The sequence below is a fragment of the Bos mutus genome, chromosome 14 (genome assembly GCF_027580195.1).
Source record: "Bos mutus isolate GX-2022 chromosome 14, NWIPB_WYAK_1.1, whole genome shotgun sequence".
Taxonomy (NCBI): domain Eukaryota; kingdom Metazoa; phylum Chordata; class Mammalia; order Artiodactyla; family Bovidae; genus Bos; species Bos mutus.
Genome location: NC_091630.1, coordinates 788,009 through 794,789, shown reverse-complemented (window position 1 = coordinate 794,789; position 6,781 = coordinate 788,009). Strand labels below are relative to the sequence as shown.

At 45.0% G+C, this 6,781-nt stretch overlaps 1 long non-coding RNA gene across 2 annotated transcripts; it reads right to left on the bottom strand.

Annotated features, from left to right (window-relative positions):
- Window positions 1–301: 301 nt before the first annotated feature.
- LOC138990780 (uncharacterized) lies at window positions 302–6,020 on the bottom strand. Of its 2 annotated transcripts, none has more exons than XR_011466880.1 (3): window positions 5,882–6,020; window positions 3,729–3,950; window positions 302–551 (listed from the first exon to the last, which is right to left on the bottom strand). It is a non-coding gene; the product is annotated as an uncharacterized lncRNA (long non-coding RNA). The 2 variants fall into 2 exon arrangements; XR_011466881.1 differs by lacking the exon at window positions 302–551 and adding an exon at window positions 1,027–1,742.
- Between the last annotated feature and the right edge of the window lie 761 nt (window positions 6,021–6,781).

The window sequence follows — 6,781 nt, the reverse complement described above, 5'->3', positions numbered from 1 at the left end:
CTCAAATCCGTACATGACCACAGGAAAAACCATAGTCTTGACTAGACGAACCTTTGTTGGCAAAGTAATGTCTCTGCTTTTGAATATGCTGTCTAGGTTGGTCATAACTTTCCTTCCAAGGAGTAAGCGTCTTTTAATTTCATGGCTGCAGTCACCATCTGCAGTGATTTTGGAGCCCAGAAAAATAAAGTCTGTCACTGTTTCCACTGTTTCCCCATCTATTTCCCATGAAATGATGGGACCAGATGCCATGATCTTTGTTTTCTGAATGTTGAGCTTTAAGCCAACTTTTTCACTCTCCTCTTTCACCTTCATCAAGAGGCTTTTTAGTTCCTCCTCACTTTCTGCCATAAGGGTGGTGTCATCTGCATATCTGAGGTTACTGATATTTCTCCCAGCAGTCTTGATTCCAGCTCGTGTTTCTTCCAGCCCAGCGTGTCTCCTGATGTACTCTGCGTATAAGTTGAATAAGCGGGGTGACAGTGCGCAGCCTTGGCGCGCTCCGCCTCCCCTTTGGAGCCCGCATAAAACTGAACCACTTTGCTGTACACCTGAAATTAACATGACATTGTACATCAATTATATTTCAATTTTTAAAAAAGGAAAGAAAACAATACATTGAGCTCTGTGCTTAAGTTTGTACATTTTGCTGCATGCAAACTGCACCTCAACAATTAATTCCAATTTTTCTAGCTGGTTCTCAATGGTAGACCTGACTCAAAATAACTGTTAGGTGAACACCTTCCGTAACATACTACAATCATCAAAACCAGGAAATGAAAATCATTACCATGCTGTTAACTAAAGTGCAGACCACACTCTAATTTCATCAGCTTTTCAGTTTCTGTCCCTTTTCTGTCCCGGATCCTCTCCAGGACCCCAGAGGACACTGAGAAGTGATGTCTCCTGCGTCCTCTCCAGCCCCGGTCAGTTCTGGCTGGAAGCTCCTCTGTCAGGCCCACAAGTCCGGTCATGCCTGGAGTTTCACGGTATCTAACGGCTTCCTTGGAGAGTGGGTCCCAGACGCCCTCCATTTCAGGTCTTGCCTTAAAGCCCCACGTCATCCTGATGCAGTCACCTGCTGTCCCCGGGACACGTGGCCTTGTCCCCAGGCCAACTGCCTCTCCCAAGGACTCGCTGTCAGGGCAGGCCGACTCCACTCGCCTGGACTCTCAGGAAGTGATGGCGCCTCTGTCTCGTGAGCCTAGAAATGCGAGCGATGCCCGCCCTGTCACCTTAAGACCGGCTCAGCAGCGGCGCTGACGGACAGCTGGCAGCACGGCCACTTTTCTCTGTCGGTTTCCTCCACCCGAGCCAGGGCGGGATGAGCTGGGGATGGCTGAGACAGCATCGCCGTGGCCAGAACCATCCGTTGTGTCTGGAACACGCAGGTGTGTGTGAGAGAACAGCGGATGCAGAGCGGGGAGGAGGGCTTGCACCCCAAGATAAGGTCAGACTCTGTCTGCAGCACATTTGCTGATTCGTTGGCTGCTCTGGGTCTGTGTTGCTGCGTTCTCTCGTTGCGAGCGGGCACGGCGATGGTGTTTCTGCTGTGCAGCATGTGCTCGGGGCTGGGAGGGCTCAGTGGTCGCGGCTGATGGGCTTGGCTGCTCCATGGCAGGTGGGGTTTTTCTGGACCCGGGATCGGGCCTGTGTCCCCTGAATTGGCAGGTGGATTCTTAACCACTGGACCACAGGGAAAGTGGTGTTAGGATCTTAACACTTGCTTCAGGCTCTGTTTCCTGGAGAACGTCATCAAAGACAAAGGGTTTATTTAAAATAATGATGGCTCCTGTCTCAGAATGAACCTATGTCGTGCCAGGCAGTGAGTCAAGCACTTTCCCCAGATTATTTTATACAGACCTCCCAGTAGTCCAGTAGAGTGACCTTATCTTGCAGATGAGGCAATCAACCCACAGAGAACCTTGATAACTTCTAGGATGCTCTGTTTTAGGAACATGCTGTCTTCTGCCCCACTTTATATAGGATTACTTGGAGAACTTGCTTCCCAAAGCAGCACAATATTAAAGACTTGGACATTCAGTGTCTATATGATTCATGCAAAAAGGATTCTATCCAAGGAATTAAAGACATAATACTTAATTGTAAAAGGTTGAGAAGGTTTTGTCTGAACGAGGAGCTTATTAAAATGTAGACAAGCACAGAACAAACTCGCTTGTCTTTTTGTGGTGATGGTGTAGTATTGGGAAAAAGACAATTTTGCATGAAAAATAAACCCATGAAAATTTAAGAGTTAATTTTTTGGAAAAAAAATTTTTCAAATCAGCTTATGTAAATGAGGTAGGGAGGTTTTGATCCATTAATTGGGTTGTGGAATAATTTGAGTAGGTGGAAACCAGCCTCAAAAAATAAACGAAAGAAGAAACAAAATCTTAGGAAATAGGATACTAGAAATGATCTGTTTACACATGGCAAAAGCGTGTGTTGTTTTGTGAGGCTTTTCTTTGTAAATGTGTATATGTGTGTGGTGGCGGAGTGGTCACTAAGCTGTGTCCGACTCTGTGCGACCCCATGGACTGTAGCCCACCAGGCTCCTCTGTCTCTGGGATTTCTCCCGGCAGGAATACTGGTGTGGGTTGCCATTTCCTTCTCCAGGGGATCTTCCCGACCCAAGAATCGAACCTGAGTCTTTTGAGCCTCCTGCACTGCAGGTGGATTCTTTACTGCCAAGTCAATGATATAAATTTGTTTTCATTGTGATGAAAAAGGTTTTTAAAACACTGACAGATTTGGTGACAGCATCACATGGCTTTTAAAAACAAAATGGTTTTGAAATCAAAGACGTGTGCGTTCAAATATTTACCCAGTGATAAGTTTTGTAAGAATGTTAGTCTAATCCGTTTGCTCACTTGCTGCTCTCCAAAGGGAGAGTCTTGTGGAAGACATTTAGAGAATCTTTTGAAGTTTCTTTTTGTGAGGAAGACTCTGTCTCTTAATGCTTGCAAAACATCACTAACATTTCTTGGAGGCTCTGCTGCAAACATGCTTTCGCATGATGGATGGGACCCCACAGACCTCGGCACCTGGCTCTCACACATCGTCCGTCGCAGCATCTGTCTCACCCTCTCCACACCTGGGCGGACCTAGGGTTGTCCAGGGACTTGGGCTAGTACTTGACTCAGATTCTGACATATTTTTGGTACAGAAGATGTTTATTCTCAGAATCACTTCTTTCCAGATGATTCATACCTGAGGCCAACAAAGCATCCAAGTTTTAGGGAAATTCTTGCGCAGGAGAAGACCAGGAGGTCATCTAGTGAAATGGAAAACAATTGAACTTTGGAGGAATCTGAATTGCCTTTTGGCAAGCACCCTCGCTTTTTCCAGGCTCGCTGCCCTAGCAGAGATGCACTCGGCCTCTTGCAGGTGTCGACATGACGCAGGAGGAAGCATTTCATGGCAGAAGTGGGGCTGGAGGAGGCCTGGCTTAAAAGCAGAACAGATAGTCTGAGGATGGAGGGAGATTCAGCTTCTTAATGTTGCCCCAGCACTTGTGTTTACAACTAGATTCCTCTTCCCTGGAATTTCAATTTTTGCTCCTGGAGCAGAGAACATTTTAAAATGCTTTCAGACTCAGAAAAGACCCACCCACAAATTAAAAAAAAATAAAAATAACTTCTGTAGAAATTAGGAAAGACAGGCATAATAATTATAGAGAACATTAGCAACAGAGAGAAACAAAAAGAAGAAAATGTATATTATCTCACCCCCCATGGAAAGCTGTGGTTTACACCTTGGCATATACTCTTCCAGAGCTTTTTTTCATGCACGTCAGACACAAGTTGCTTGTTTGCTCTTGTGGTTATCCTTGTCATTTAAAATTCATGCATAGGAGATTCCCTGGTGGCCCAGTGGTAGACTCCGTGCTTCCGTTGCAGGGGGCACAGGTTCAGTCCTTGGTCAGGTAACTGAGATCCTGCAAGCTGGTGCTATGGCCAACAAAGAAAATTAAATAACATTATTGAAAAAATAAAGTTCACCTACAGCGACGATCATTCTTTAGGATGATTTCTAGAAGCATAATTGCTGCATCTCCTGAGTCAGAGATCACACACATTTTGAAGGTTTTCTCCCTTAGAGTCAGTTTTCCTATACATTCCTTGTGATCACCACCAAACTCTGAGAGATGGTGAAGGACAGGGAGGCCTGGCATGCTGCAGTCCCTGAGGTCGCAAAGAGCTGACTGGGCGGCTGAGCAACAACCTATCCGTCCTTTCCCCTCTAACTTTTACATGGATGAATGCTGAGATTCACAGTACTGCTGTTGTTCCACTATAGTCTATAACATCCCCTTTTTTTGAGGACTTATTTTATGAAGGACAATATCTGATCATTTCTCTGCAGGGTAGCAGAATATGCCACCCCCAAATATGACACTTTGGTGTAAAGATTCTTTTGAACTGAAGGCAAATGAGAAGAAGCAGGTACAAGAAAAACTCTCCGCCCTCCCTTTGTTTAAAAGCAGAATACAGACTTGCAAAGGTGTCCCTCCCCTTCTTCTGTCCATAAAGGGCAGAAGTTACTCCCCAGAGACAGCTCTAGTCCCTTAGGAGTTTATAAGACGGCAGCAGAGGAATCTACATAGCAAACCTCACTAGACCTTTGCTTCTTCTTCTTTTTTAACAAACAAAACAGTTAAGTCTTTGCAGAAGAACGCAAGAGTGAACCACCCATACTAGTATCCAAGTAGTAGCTAATCTGTTCTAAACAGGGTTTAATTTTCAGTTCCTATATGGGCTCTCGTCTCTGAGAGCTTCAGTTCAAAGCACGGGAACTGGCAACACAAGCTTGAATATCGAGGGACAGGTTTGAACCCCTGGAGCGTCAATACGTAACATGTGATTTGTCCTTAAGCTGTCGGATCACCTTGATTCCTCTTCTGAAAGTGTTTCCTACCCATCGAGGCGGGGCAGGGTTTCCAAGGTGGAAGAGGGAAACAAGAGGTATCCCTTTCTGCTGTGATGCCAGGGCTCCTGAAGCCCCTGGAGCCTCTGTTCCTCCTCTGTAAAACAGGGCCAGTGAGAGTGACTCCCCTGGGGCAGCTATGAGGAGGAAGCTGCCCAACACACCCTGAGAGCTCATCATCAAAGGCTACTCTGATGGCAGTGATGATGGTGGGGATGATGGGGATGATGGGGATGATGGTGGTGATGGAGATGATGGGGGTGATGGGGATGATGGTGATGATGGGATGATGGTGATGATGGGATGATGGTGATGATGGGGATGATGGGGATGGGGATGATGGTGATAATGATGATAGTGATGATGGAGATGATGGGGATGGGGTTGATGGGGATGGTGATGGGGATGATGGTGATGATGATGGGGATGGAGATGATGGGGATGATGTTGTCATGACAATGATGCTCACTAACCCTTTTATCTTCTATAAAGTTGCCCCATGTATTTGTAGTCCCACAGTTTGCCATCCCTAGAAACTCAATCTTTTCTGCTTTGTCACTCTCTAAAAATGTATTGCTCTTTTGTTATGATGTGCTACAAGCCCAGGTTCTAACCACCACTTGGGATTACTCATCACTGGATACTCCCATATGTATGCATAATGCACATGTTTGTAAACTGGCTTGTTTTTCTCTTGTTAATCAGATTTTACTGGAGCCCCAGCTGGAGAACCTACAATAGACAACAGAAAAAAATTTCATCCTCTAGATCCTCAAATGTAAATATTTTTTATTTGTATGCCATATCATTAAAATGAGCTGAGGAAATGATTCTGATGCATCTCAGATACTCTGAGCTGGTATTGACGAGCACAGCAGTTTAGATGTGTAAGTATAACCAGAGAGCACAGAGCGTTAGCTTTTTCAGACAAAGCATGGCCAGTGGCAGGACTTGCCTGGTGGTCCAGTGGCTAAGAATCCGCCTTCCAGGGTAGGGGACAAGGGTTTGATCCCTGGTCGGGGGACTCAGATGCCACATGACGCTGGGAAGCCACGGAACTCGTGCACCACAGCTAGAGAAGCCTGCGGGTCATGACGAAGACCCAGCACAACTCAGAAAAGGAAAGAAAAGGAAAATGATCAGTGGCAATAGGGAGAGGGGAGCTTGTCTTCTAACAGGCATCTCTGAAAGGCAGCACTGCAGGGGGAAAAAAGTTACAAGATAGCAGAGGCAATTTACATTTTCATACTTAACCGAATTTCACTCCAGAAATCCAACACATTCTACTTTTAGCTCAAATTTTACTGTCTTAGTGGAGCCTTCTGTATCAGTCAGGGTTCAGAGAAGCAGAACCGTCAGCAGATAAACACAGGGTAAGAACTAAGCAGTCTTTGTAACACTATGTCTGGATGGAGTGTTCATCTTGCTGTTTAAGAGTTCTTCACACGTTGGTGATATTAGTTCTGATCTGCAATTTACACCACAAATATTTTCTTCCACTTTCTAATTTGCCTTTTGACTTTGCTCAGAGAGTCTTGTGCCCTGTAAAGCTTCTTTTAAAATATTTTCATTTATACCTAGTTGAATTTATGAATCTTTTATTTTACTGGGATTTCAGATGTCTTCAGAGTTTCCTTCCAGATTTCAAAAGAACTCACCTGTTTTCTCCCAGTATTTGCATGGCTTCGTCTTTATAATTAGAGCTCTTACCTGTTTGGTGTTTTTTCCTTTTGTACAGGGTGAGTTGGGGGTACGATTTTATCTTTCTTAAAGGCTTTCCAGTTATTTTGGTCCAATGACTGCAGGTGTGAACTTTATCATACATTTCCATATACGTGTGTGTGTGTGTGTATGT